Below are 14634 nucleotides of genomic sequence, written 5' to 3' on the forward strand. Positions count from 1 at the left end.
TAATTAAATCTAATCATGAATTTAAAAAGTTCCAAACTTGACTAACAGTAGCTCCAACATGTAGCTTATGAAATTACGAAGCTAACGCGATTTGAATGGATCAATTCGGAGCTAAAACGACAATTTTATAAGCGAAACAGTTCAAATGGCATTTCTGTAAATACTGAAAGCGTACTTTTGACTTAAGCCGTGGAGTTTACGCTTTCTAATCGAGATTGCGCATTCGGGGAAATACGTTTTGGACTGCGGGTTAAGACTTAGAAAAGTCCAGGGGCTCTTATGCAAAATCACCCGCGAAGGGGTATCTTCTATTCCTGGCCGTTGATCTCGCGATGGGTGGCTAGGATCGGCCTGGGGGGGGTCGGCCGGCCGGAACAGTAACACCGGTGGCCAGGCGCCATGGCCGGCGGCGCGAAGGACTCGGTCGCGCACGGATTAGGGCCTACGGTTCACCAAATTGACCACCGAGGGCACCCGTGAGCTCGGGGGGAGAAGGGGGGTCGCGGCCATGCTGTTGCGGCGGTCGGAAACGGGGGCTAGCGCGGTGGCCGCCATGGCCGGCGACCATGGCCCGCGGAGCTCGCGGCCAAGGCTCGAGAAGCCAAAAAAAACGAGAAAAAGAGATACCGGGAGATAGAGGGGAGGACGGCGAAGCTCACCAAGGGGAAAAAGGAGACGGAGACGGCTTGGAGGAGGCTGTCCGCGCGGAGGGGCGGTCGACGGAGCTCGGAGACCTCGGGGCGACAGCTACGGGCTTCCTCGGTGCACGACAAACGTGAAAGTGAGAGTGGGGGGCAGCAGGGAGGGGCGGAGATGGCTCGGTGCCGATTTAAAGCGGCCGGGCGCGAGGGTGGGCACGCTCCCACGATGCGGAGTGGGGCGGTTGCGGCATGCGGCCTGGCCGGGCGGTTCCGAGGAGCGCGGGATGAAGACGGCGCCGACAAGCGGGCTTGGGCGGTCAGCGGCTGGGCGCGGGGCGTGGGCGGTTGCCTGGTGCGGGCGCAGGCGTGGCTGCTGGGCTGGGTGTGGCTGCTGGGCTGGCGACGCCGAGGTGCGCGGCTGCTGGGCCGAGAGCGGCGGCTGGGCTGAGCGGGGAAGGGGAGAGGAGGGTGAACGGGCCACGGAAGAAAGGGCCTGCAGGCCGAAACCGAGGAAGGGAGTGGAGAGAAAGAAATTTCCTTTTTCTTTTTATAAATAAATTTTTCAAATCTCATTTTCAAGGTAAATTTGAATTCAATTCAAATTTTAGTCAAAGCTAATCACTACAAAAACAATGTGCAGCAGCATGAATGCCTCAACTTGTATCTATTCCTTATTATTTATTTTAATTTCACCAAAAATATTATTTTTTCCTATATTTGAATGCACACAAAATAACATAAATAAATCAAATTTACTATTTTAAAACAATGTAAATTTTAGGGTGTTACAATTCTACCCCCTTAAGATGAATCTCGTCCTCGAGATTCGGGTGATTGCTTACTCAAACAGTTGGGGATAAGTCTTTCTCAGATCCTCTTCTCTTTCCCAAGTAGCCTCATCCTCTGTATAACGATTCCGCTGCACCTTGCACATCTTTACTGTTCGGCTTCTCGTAACTCTTTCAGTAGTTTCCAAAATCTTTATCGGATACTCTTCATAAGTAAGATCTTCCTTGACAACAAGTTCTTCCAAAGGAATTTGTTCTTCTGGTACCCTTAGACACTTTTTCAACTGGGAAACATGGAACACGTCATGCACACCGGACAAGCTCTCAGGCAGTTCCAACTGATAAGCTACTTCTCCACGTCTCTCTAGGATCTTAAAAGGTCCTATATACCTTGGTGCTAATTTTCCCTTCATATTGAATCTTCTCACACTTCTCATTGGTGACACTTTCAGGTACACATAATCATCAATCTCGAATGTCAGCTCTCTTCTGCGGGTATTAGCGTAACTCTTTTGTCGAGACTGAGCTACTCTCAAATTGTCTCTAATCATTCTCACTTGTTCTTCCGCGTCTCTAAGGACATCGGGACCAAACACTTGAGTTTCTCCAGTCTAATTCCAGAACAAAGGTGTTCTACACTTACGTCCATACAACGCCTCGAAAGGTGCCATCTTGAGGCTCTTTTGATAACTGTTGTTGTATGAGACTCTACGTAAGGCAGACTCTTATCCCAACTATCACCATACTGAAGTGCATAGGCTCTCAACATATCTTCCAAAATCTGGTTGATCCTTTTCGTCTGTCCATCAGTTTGCGGGTGGTAAGCAGAACTGAAATTCAACTTTGTTCCCAAAGATCTATGTACTTTATGCCAGAATTGCGATGTAAATTGGGTGCCTCTATCCGACACAATTTTCTTGGGAACACCATGTAAGCATACTATTCTTTCCATGTACAACTCTGCTAATCTTGCACCATTATAGGTAGTCTTGATTGGTAAAAAGTGAGCAACCTTGGTAAGTCGATCCACTATTACCCATATTGAATCATAACCTCTTTGAGTGCGGGGCAGTCCTACAATAAAATCCATACCAACTTCTTTCCATTTCCATTCAGGGATCTTCATTGGTTGTAGTAACCCTGCAGGTCTTTGATGCTCAGCTTTCACTCTTTGACAAGTGTCACACAAAGCCACATATTCTGCCACATCTCTCTTCAAACCATACCACCAATACTTTTCTTTGAGATCCAAGTACATCTTGGTACTTCCGGGATGTATAGAATAAGCAGACTCATGGGCCTCTTGCAGAATTGCATCTCGGATAGCTTTCACTTCCGGTACACATATCCTTTTCCCGAACCAAAGAGTTCCATTCTCATCCATTCTAAATCCGGGTGCCTTTCCAAGCACTACATTCTCTGCTATCTCCTTAAGTTTTTCATCCTCCAATTGTCCTTTGCATATCTCCTGCTCCAATGTAGACTCTATCACCAATTCCATTGCATTAGTGACCAGGCTCAAGTTGAGATACTCCATTTCAGCACACAACTCTACTGACATAGATGTTGTCTGAATTCCATTGGCATAGCTCTTTCTGCTAAGTGCATCAGCTACAACGTTTGCCTTTCTCGGGTGATAATGCACTTCCAAATCATAGTCTTTGATCAATTCCAACCAACGATGTTGTCTTAGATTCAGATCTGATTGGGTGAAGATATATTTCAAACTCTTATGATCAGTATAGATATCTCTCTTATGTCCAATTAGATAATGTCTCCAGATCTTTAAAGCATGAACCACAGCTGCCAATTCCAAGTCATGAGTAGGATAATTCAACTCATGCTTTCTTAGTTGTCTAGATGCATATGCAACCACTCTTCCTTCTTGCATAAGCACACATCCAAGACCCAAACGGGATGCATCACAATATATAGAGAAGTTCTTGTTTAAATCGGGCAAAATTAATACTAGAGCTGTAGTCAATCTCTTCTTTAGCTCTTCAAAGTTTGCCTGGCATTTATCCGACCATACATACTTAGCACTCTTTTCCAACAGAGCTGTCATGGGCTTGGCTAGCTTGGAAAAACCTTCAATGAACCTTCGGTAATAACCAGCTAATCCCAAAAAACTACGAATCTCACTTACAGTAGTTGGTGGTTTCCAATTCAGTACATCTTGCACTTTGCCTGGATCCACTGCTATTCCACCATTAGAGACAACATGACCTAGAAAAGAGACTTCCTTTAACCAAAACTCACACTTGCTCCGCTTAGCGTACAACTTATGCTCTCTAAGCTTCTGCAAGACCATCCTTATGTGTTCCGCATGTTCTTCTTCAGTCTTGGAGAATATTAGTATGTCATCTATGAATACTACCACAAATTTATCCAGAAACTCCATGAACACCTTATTCATCAAATACATGAAGTATGCAGGTGCATTGGTCAATCCAAAAGACATAACGGTGTACTCATACAATCCATACCGTGTAGTGAATGCTGTCTTGGGTATATCCGAGTTCCGAATCTTAAGCTGATGATAACTAGATCGGAGATCAATCTTGGAGAACACATGAGCTCCTCTCAACTGATCAAACAAATCATCTATCCTAGGCAAAGGGTATTTATTCTTGATGGTAACCTCATTAAGTGAGCGGTAATCCACACACATCCGTTGACTACCATCCTTCTTATCCACAAAGATCACAGGTGCCCCCCACGGGGAAAAACTGGGGCGTATGAAACCTTTTTCTTGCAACTCTTTTAGTTGTTTCTTAAGCTCTTCTAATTCATTAACTCCCATTCTATATGGACGTTTAGCTATTGGTGCAGTTCCAGGTAATAATTCAATAATGAATTCAATGTCTCGGTCAGGTGGCATACCTGGCAAGTCATCGGGGAAGACATCCGAGAATTCCTCCACGACACGATCTTGTTCATTGACTTCACCATCTAGCTGATTCACTGTGGCTGTAGGCTGAGCTTGCACTACTACTTCTACACAGATTCTATCCCCATTGAGTGATGTCACAACCACAGATTTCTCCTGACACTGAATCACTGCCCGGTGTTGTTTCATCCAATCCATTCCCAGGATAAGATCAATTCTCGTTGTTCTCAACACGATAGGAGGGATGAAAATGGTATGAATATTTTCTGACCGTATTCGAAACCGAATTTGTTTAGAGGGGTTGAGATCTGTCCATATCCGAGTCCGGATATCCAACATCCGATACCGTATCCGTATCCGAATACTCAAATCGCATATTTATGATGTCGACATCCAATCATATCCTATCCGACATAGTTGACACTATCCGTATTCGAATCCGAATCCAGACAGAAATATGAAAACAAATGTAATATCAGTGATATCCGTCCGTATCCGATCTGTTTTCATCCCTGGATAGGCTTCACCTTGAAGTCTACCCCCTTAAGGAAATGCTAGTTGAGGGGCTCCAATAAGAAGCGGGCATACTACCTCCCGGGGAATTCACTAGTATAGGGTTTTTCATGGCACACAAAGGTATGCTATGCATTCTAACAAAAGTTTGGGAGATAAAAGAATGCGAAGCACCAGAATCAAAAAGTACGATAGCAGAAACAGAGTTGACGCTAAACGTACCCAACATGACCTCAGGCGTCTCCTGAGCTGCATCAGATGACACATAGTTCACCTTCGCTGTGAGAGGTGGTCGGGCGTTGAACTTCTGATTGTTGGTCTGGTTCTGAGGTGCTTGCTGGTTCTGCTTCTTAGGACACTGATGAGCATAGTGACCTACTTCTCCACATCGGTAACAGGCATTGGGATTGTTGGGTGCACCACTCTTCACATGAGCATTGTTAGGCACTCCCTGGCGTGTTGTAGGATTACTAGTCTGTTGCGGGGGACGCTGATTTCCAAACTGTTGCTGATATTGAGGGCGTTGCTAGGACTGGTTCCGCTGAGGATACTGACCACGGTTTCCCTAGTGAGTTGGTCCTTGATTCCTCTGCTGGAAACCTTGCTGGGGATAAGCACGTGGGCGAGTGTTGCTTCCAGAAGCTTGCCCTTGGAGCCTTCTCTTCTTAGCTTCCATTTCCTTGCGCTTATCATCAATCATGATTGCGCGATTCACCAAAGACTGGAAGTTAGGATAAGTATTAGATATCAGCTGGAGCTGCAGCCCATCATAGAGTCCCTTGAGGAAACGGCGTTGCTTATCTTTGTCATTCGCTACATCATTAGGAGCGTAGCGTGATAGTTGTGCGAACTTGTCCCGATATTCCGCCACAGTCATTGATCCTTGCTTGAGAGATCTAAATTCTTCCTGCTTCAGTTCCACTAGTCCATCAGAAATATGGTATGACCGGAAACTGTCCTTAAATTCCTGCCAAGTGATAGCAGGAGCATTGTTGGGACGTCCAAACTGGAATGATTCCCACCAATCCTGAGCAGCTCCTTGGAGTTGCCCAGAGGCATACAACACCTTCTCAAGGTCGTTGCATTGTGCTATGTTCAGTTGTTTCTCCACAGCACGCAACCAATCATCGGCCTCCATAGGGTCTGTGGCATGGGTGAACACCGGTGGACGACCTTTCATAAACTCTCCACGCTTATCTCTAACCTGGACGGGCGGTGGCTCTCTTGCAGGTTCATTGTCTAAGCGCTGCATCATAGCTTGCATCAGCTGCGCTTGCATTCCCAATATCTGTTCCATGGTCACAGGTGGCGGTGGTGGATTTATAAGAGCATCACACCCACGACCACGGCCTCTGCCGCTTCCTCCTCTCACGGCCATCTGTTTTCCGACAAATGTGCAAAATTTAGAGATTTTTCCAAATATAGAGAGCTTACAAAAGATAAGAAACAATGCTGAGAATTTTCTGGACAAGGTTCAAATTCAGCAGTTCAGTAAAACTGTTATAACTCGAGTTTCAGAGATCCAACAGCGGTGCACCAAGACTCGTTAGAAAGCTTAGGACATCAGCTACAACTTTCATTTAGACCACTTTTACAGATTCGAACTTGCACATATTCAAAAATAGAGCTAAACCGAAACTGTTCTGAGTTCCAGACAGCGCAGGAACATCAACTTGTGTCAGCTAGATCTCCCAAACCTGAACAGCTATTGATGTGATTCCAAAGACACTTGAAAGATACAGAGGTCTAGTTATCTCCACAAAAATTTCAGAATTTTTATCATCCCAGATTTCGAGTTACCAGATAAAGAACACAGGCTACTCCAGAAATCAGCACAGCAGAGATAAGATAAAACGAAACATCTGCATTAAGATTTCATTCTAAATTTAAAGTTCCCTTCTAAGGAAGTTGTGGACATGCCCACAAACTTCCAGAAATCAAGCAAAATACCAAATCAACCAAGTTCACAAATCAAACATCTAATCAACCAAGTTCACAAGACCAACAAGACTAAATAAGGACACGAACTAATGACATGATAATCTAGATCAAGGCACCTAACACCTATGGAGCGGTGTCAATCATGGTGAAGGAACGGCGCTTCTTCTTGTAGATGGATGGCTGTCCCAGTTGTGCTCTAAGTTCATCCACTTGTTTCTAAAGACATCTCTGCGCCCTCTGAGATGCACGCAGTTCTCCTTTGACCTCATCATCCACTCCCTGCATAGCGTGGACATGCTGCACCGTTGCCTCCAGAGTTGGGTCATTCTCTGGTGGAGCCAAAACCTACCAAACACCCTCATGATCATTTCGAGGAAGGAACCTAAAGCGATCCTCCCTCATGGCCTCGAAGCGACGACCATGGTAGTGGATGTAGGCATTCTGTGCTGCATCCTCCATGCCATCCAAAGCATGGGCTCTCCTGGCAGGGGCACTGTGGACAGTCTCCACCTCATGTCCATTGATGATATCATTCCATGCGGTGACCACCAGCTCTACCTTCCAGAAGGTAGCCTCCAGTGGGTGCTTATACTCGGCGCAGTGGTAGCTGATGGAGGCGTGCAAGTCGGGGAAGTAGTCGTCCAGCACGTGGGTGAGGAGAGTGTGGTAGTAGGCTGTCTCTGGAGCTAGCTTGAAGTAGTACTTGCACTTCCAGCCAATCTCATCGTCCTCCACGGGGACAGCTAGGGAGGGTGCAGGTGTAGGGGAAGTAGCCATCGACTCCTCAGGTGTAGCTACCACAGGATAGACGGGCATGGCGACTGGTGTAGGAGTAGGTATAGGCGTCGGTGTAGCCATCTCCTCGTCGTCGGAGATGATCACAATCTCCCTCTCCGCCTGTGGGGCACGCGGGGTGAACATGGCACGATAGCCGGCGGTGCTGAGTCGAGCAGTCTTCGGATTATGAGACATCTATAGATTTAAAGTGAGATGAAATTAGAATCAACAATTTTAAATAATAGATTAAGGTATGAAAAGCATAAACATTTTAATAAAATAACAAGGATAAGTCAGTAAGCAAGAAACCAGAGGAGCAAAGATGCTAAAACGACCATTTTCTAACTAGGCTTGCGTCCTACAGTCAACACGGCTCTGATACCAATTTGTCACACCCAATTTTAAGGATAAAATTGAATGCACCAAAACTCGTGTGTGCCCAGGAATCAATCACATACACAAGCTGACAAATTACATAAAGTATCATCACGGTGTCTCATACATCAGAGTTATAATAAAACTTAGTCTTATACATCACAGCGGAATAATAAAAAGATAATAAAACTCTCGTGGCCGTCGTCACATGGAAGGTCAACTGGTTGACCACAAGCCTAATAATCCTCCGGGAAATCCTCATACCCGTTGTCATCTGTTACCCATCCGGAATTTTTATCCAAGTAAAGAAAATAAACAAGTGTAAGTACATTCCGTACTTAGCAAACTAACATGGGGTTATGAAGCTCAAAAAGGATAGACTCTGGTTTACTGCAGTTAGCATTTTTAATAGGTCAAGCTTTTATTCTCAATTATTATCAAGTTATGCTTAAGCTCCCATTTAATCCACATAAGAACATATATCGGGGTCAAGTGTACCATATATCATCATTGAACAACTTTAAATGATCATCAACAAGTAACCAGTTATTCTGTGAGTTTTCCGGGCCGCTCGTAACCATGAGCACGGCTGTTATAACAGTTTGTTACCCTCTGCAGAGGTGGTGCACATTCACCGCGAGTCGTGATCCCCATATGCCCGGGTTAATTACTCCCATGTCACTACCAAGGTGAGCGGGCAGGGTACACTATGAAGCCATTTCATAGGTTTCCCTAACAAGTTAGGGCCGCTAGGTTTCCTTGGTAGGCAGATGTAGGAACCCCCCTTTCCTATGGCACAAATCCATTGCGGTTATACTCATAGGAATAGAGGCAGCCCTATACCCAAAGTGGCAAGCCCCATTTGCGCCAAAAAGGTAACCGCTAACTAGTTAGGAAAGATCTTATTACTGAGCTAAAGTCAGAGCCATATGACTCTCCCGGTTGCACTGTTAGTCCCAGCTTTTGCCGACAGATAAGTCCTTATGGAGGGCTGGGAGCAACATGAACAAAGGTCATTTGCACTTTCGCCCTATGGAACAGTTGTTATAAATCATGTTACTCACTTTGTTCCTTAGTATTATTCATCAACATGTATATCAAGTTCAGTTAGAGCACTAGCAATCTACCCATATGCATTTAACCCATAGGAGACAAGGAACAGGATAACAATCACTAGGATGTCCTTACGGGTATCAAAATTAGACACATGTAAATGAATAATTGATTAAAGTGAAATAGGACATCAAGGAAGGCCCATGTTATACTTGCCTTGGTTCACAAACTCGTGCTGGTCCTGCTGGTCGTCGAAGAGTTCTTGGTCTCCAACGTTTTCCTCACCGTCTGAACGCGACCAACACGGCAACATACAACATTCCAAAAGCATTCATGCAAAGCAAACATTCCTATCATTAGAACAGTACACCAACAGTATTGAAATCAAGATAAAATGTCTGTAAAACTAATCTACGTTTCGCTACGATCACGTCAACGCGAAGTTCACGAAAAACAGAGCTAAAATGCGAAAGTTATGATTAAAACAGGTTTTCCTATAGCCCTATATTTAATTAAATCTAATCATGAATTTAAAAAGTTCCAAACTTGACTAACAGTAGCTCCAACATGTAGCTTATGAAATTACGAAGCTAACGCGATTTGAATGGATCAATTCGGAGCTAAAACGATAATTTTATAAGCGAAACAGTTCAAATGGCATTTCTGTAAATACTGAAAGCGTACTTTTGACTTAAGCCGTGGAGTTTACGCTTTCTAATCGAGATTGCGTATTCGGGGAAATACATTTTGGACTGCGGGTTAAGACTTAGAAAAGTCTAGGGGCTCTTATGCAAAATCACCCACGAAGGGGTATCTTCTATTCCTGGCCGTTGATCTCGCGATGGGCGGCTAGGATCGGCCTGGAGGGGGTAGGCCGGCCGGAACAGTAACACCGGTGGCCCGGCGCCATGGCCGGCGGCGCGAAGGACTCGGTTGCGCGCGGATTAGGGCCTACGGTTCACCAAATTGACCACCGAGGGCACCCGTGAGCTCGGGGGGAGAAGGGGGGGTCGCGGCCATGCCGTTGCGGTGGCCGGAAACGGGGGCTAGCGCGGTGGCCGCCATGGCCGGCGACCATGGCCCGCGAAGCTCACGGCCAAGGCTCGGGAAGCCAACAAAAACGAGAAAAAGAGATACCGGGAGATAGAGGGGAGGACGGCGAAGCTCACCAAGGGAAAAAAGGAGACAGAGGCGGCTCGGAGGAGGCTGTCCGCGCGGAGGGGCGGTCGATGGAGCTCGGAGACCTCGGGGCGACGGCTGTGGGCTTCCTCGGTGCACGGCAAACGCGAAAGTGAGAGCGGGGGGCAGCAGGGAGGGGCGGAGACGGCTCGGTGCCGATTTAAAGCGGCCGAGCGCGAGGGGGGGCACGCTCCCACGACGCGGAGTGGGGCGGTTGCGGCATGCGGCCTGGCCGGGCGGTTCCGAGGAGCGCGGGGTGAAGACGGCGCCGACAAGCGGGCCCGGGCGGTCAGCGGCTGGGCGCGGGGCGTGGGCGGTTGCCTGGTGCGGGCGCAGGCGCGGCTGCTGGGCTGGGTGTGGCTGCTGGGCTAGCGACGCCGAGGCGCGCGGCTGCTGGGCCGAGAGCGGCGGCTGGGCTAAGCGGGGAAGGGGAGAGGAGGGTGAACGGGCCACGGAAGAAAGGGCCTGCAGGCCGAAACCGAGGAAGGGAGTGGAGAGAAAGAAATTTCCTTTTTCTTTTTATAAATAAAATTTTCAAATCTCATTTTCAAGGTAAATTTGAATTCAATTCAAATTTTAGTCAAAGCTAATCACTACAAAAACAATGTGCAGCAGCATGAATGCCTCAACTTGTATCTATTCCTTATTATTTATTTTAATTTCACCAAAAATATTATTTTTCCTATATTTGAATGCACACAAAATAACATAAATAAATCAAATTTACTATTTTAAAACAATGTAAATTTTATGGTGTTACAGTAAGGATCCCTGCTAAGGTAAAAATTCAGCTCGAACAAAAGTTAAATTCTTGCGTGGCAGTGCCACTTCTGTGCCGTTCGTGAACACAAATAGATCGAGTAGGGTAGTGTAGAGCCTATTCCACCACCTGGATGTTAGTGGAAGTGCAAGAGCAAGTAGATCGGGACCAAACCCTAGAATCACCACAAACACAAGTAATACAATGCAAATCACAACACAAGAGACATAATGATTTATCCCATGGTTTAGCTCGCCGCCAAGGCTTGCCTAAGTCCACGTTGTTGAGAAAGCCACAAAGGCTTGGGTCTCGCAAACCCTATCCTCGTTCTCAAGTAAGAGAGTGAACTCTTGAGATGAGTGGTTCTTACTAGATGAAGAGGGTGATTACAAACGTCCGGGCGACGCTCTAGCCGGCTAGTAGCAAAGCTCTAACGAACAGTGCGCAAAGAAGAAAGCATGGACATGGATATGAGACCCGTAATGCGATTAACCAGAGTAGCCGCCAGGGTGCACCCTACGCTTTGAATTCTTCTTGGCAGCTCAAGACCTTTCTTGTTCGTTCCTTGCTTCTTAAGTGGATTTATCTGGGACTGATACTCTTTTCCGAACTAATAACCAATGATTTCCATTTTGACAGCCACAAGGTGGAGAATGAAGGACTTGCTGTCAAGGCTAAGTGTTTGAGGATACTTTGGTGGTTAGTTTGAGCACTTAGTTACACGTTAACGCTTGTGCATTGTATCCCCTTTGTAGTGTGGCTTTTCCTATACTCAAATTCGAAATAGAAAATAAATTAAACGCCTTTGAGTCGTCGGTTGCTATGTCCTTTTGTAATTGGGGACTCCACCATCGTATGTATTATCCACCCTTTCATCTTACCTGCTTGTCATCTCGATAAATCTTATTAGTCCTCTAATTGCGTGGTCATTATCACCAAAAACCACATTAGGGCTTAATTGCACTTACATCTAGCCGTCCCTAAACCGCCTCTAAAAATGGACGCCGAATAGTAAAATTAGGTAACGACCAAAACAAAAATTATAGAATTTCTCACATTTGAAATTTGAATTTTTAAACTACCTCGGATAAAGAAACGACCAAAATGAAAGTTTTAGATCTCTAAAAGTTATACAACTTTGTAGTTGATAACTTTTTCATTTGAAATCATTTATTCAAGGAAAACTATGTCTCAATTTCTCACATTTGAAATTCGAATTTTTCGAATGGTCTCGGATGGAGAAATAGCAAAAACAAAAGTTGTAGAAATCAAAAAGTTAAACAACTTTGTAGTTGACGACATTTTCATTTGAATTCGTTTAGAGTTCCAAGCACTCATTTCAAATTTGGTCGAGTATAATATGAGAAGAAAAAATATGCGATATAAACACAAGTGAGTGTGGGGTGGAGTGATTGTGGTTGGCTGCCCAATGGAGTCTTATCAGATTTTTTTTTGCTATTTTACTATTTTGTAGACCCGTAGGAGTGGCTTATTTTTTCAGTCGCTCCTACAAATACTCAGTCGTCTCATTGATTTCTAGCGACGGATGCGTAGAGGCGGCTGGCCGCTCGCCCAACCCTCCCTACAAACTATGTTGGAACCCTCCCTACAAACTCTCCCTGGCGTAGTGTTAGCTATCAAACACGGATTGTTATTTCCATCCTCTTTACCATGTATTATTTGTTGACAGCATATATCCGTGAACTATTTATTAGTTTTTTTTTTTGCATATTTTTCACAATAATTGTTTTTTTTGTCACTAGCAACGCCCGGACATTGGCTAGTACTCGTAATAAATGAAAAGAGCACGCAGAAGCTAATAGCAAGCTTAGGTACAGGTGGTGCGGAGCATGCATATATTTACGTGTGTGTTACGTGTGTATATGCTATCAAAAAAACGGAGAAGAGCGTCTCATGCATGCAGACGGTCTCTCCCATGCATGTACGGAGCGTGGCCATTAATTAGCCAAGTCCAGCACCTCGACAGTGAATGATAGATTGAACGCCGAGCCAAACTAATATCAGCGTCAATTGTTTGCACACAGGGCCACGTTGATGCTTACTCGTATGCATTTAGGATGTAAGTGTAATTAAGCTTTAATTATGGTGAACAATTTAAATAGATCTAAACTCGTATCGAAATACGGTTATTAAAGTGCCACTAGATACTCTAACTCATTGCATATGCATTTAGGATTCTAGTGGAGTGCTAACACCCTTGAAAATATTTGTGAAAATATGCTAACACATGTGCACAAGGTGATACACTTGGTGGTTGGCACATTTGAGCAAGGGTTAGAAACTTCACCGGTGGAGTGTCCATCCGTAGAGTGCAGACAGTCCTACGGTGCCACCGACGCACTGTACAGAAAAGAAAGGGTTTCACATAGCGTAATGGACGTGTTCGGTGGCTTAACCCAGGTGAACGGAAGTCACTGTAGGTGAACGGAAGTCTCAGTAGGACCGGCGCGTCTGGTCAGTGGCAGCAATGAGCACGCGGTTTCGGTCTCTTGACCGGGCGCTGGCACAAGAAATGATCAGACGCTCAGGGCCTGAGTCCGGTCAGTATGATGTATGGTGACATATGCGGCGCATAGGGGAGACGTTGAGTGACCGGACGCTGGGTGAGTCCGGTCGGGCATGACCGGACGCGTCCGGTCGTGATTTTTCGCTTCTTGATGCTTACTAGAAACGATCAGACGCTGAGGTCCTGCGTCCGGTCACTTCAAAGCAGCGCGTTCGGTCACAACTTAAATGTACTGATGACCGTTGAGATCGGGCGATCAGCGTTTGAAACAGGGGACATGTGGCACACATCGCGCGATCGGACGCTGGGGTCCAGCGCCCGATCGATCTGATCGGCGCGTCCGGTCGCCCCGTTTTTCAGTGGACTAAGGAGCCAACGGCTCTATTTCTTGGGGGCTTCTATTTAAGCCTCATGTCCGGCTCAATCTCACTAACTTGGCCATTTGCATTGACATAGCAACCTTATGAGCTTAGCCAAAGCCCTCCCACTCATCCCCATTATTGACTCATCATCTTTGTGAGATTGGGAGAGAATCCAAGTGCATTGCTTGAGTGATTGCATCTAGAGGCACTTGGTGTTCGTGTTTTGCTGCGGTATTTGCTTGTTGTTGGTGGTGGTTGCCACCACCTAGACGGCTTGGTGCAGCGGTGGAGGATTGGCACGAGTTGGTGATTGTTCGTGGCCATCTCCCGGTGATTGTGAGGGGTCTTGTGCCTTCCCTGGCAGAGCGCCAAAAGGTAACTCTAGTGGATTGCTCGTGTCATTGAGTTACCTCACTTGTGGGTAGGTTCTTGCGGTGTCCAATTGTGTGGACGAGGTTTGTGCAACATATCTTAACCGCCGAACCACCAAGTGTTGGTCGACACAACGGGGACGTAGCGTGTTGGCAAGCACGTGAACCTCGGGAGAAAATTTGTTGTCTGTTGCCCTTTGGTATTCTCCCGGTGATTGATTTAGTACTCATCTTGTGATTGGTTCACTCCTCTACATAGCGGTATAATCACCCTACTCACTCATTTATATTCTTGCAAATTAGTTGTAGCTAGTTCTTTAGTGTAATTAGAATTGAGAGCTTGCTTTGTTGTTTTAAGTTTATCTAGTGGAGCTTTTTAGTATAGCAAGTGTGAGAGCTCTTAGTGAGTAGTGAGTTAGCAAATTGTGTGCCTAGTGATTATAGTAACTAGAATTGT

Source organism: Miscanthus floridulus, chromosome 8 (assembly GCF_019320115.1).
Source record: "Miscanthus floridulus cultivar M001 chromosome 8, ASM1932011v1, whole genome shotgun sequence".
Lineage (NCBI taxonomy): Eukaryota > Viridiplantae > Streptophyta > Magnoliopsida > Poales > Poaceae > Miscanthus > Miscanthus floridulus.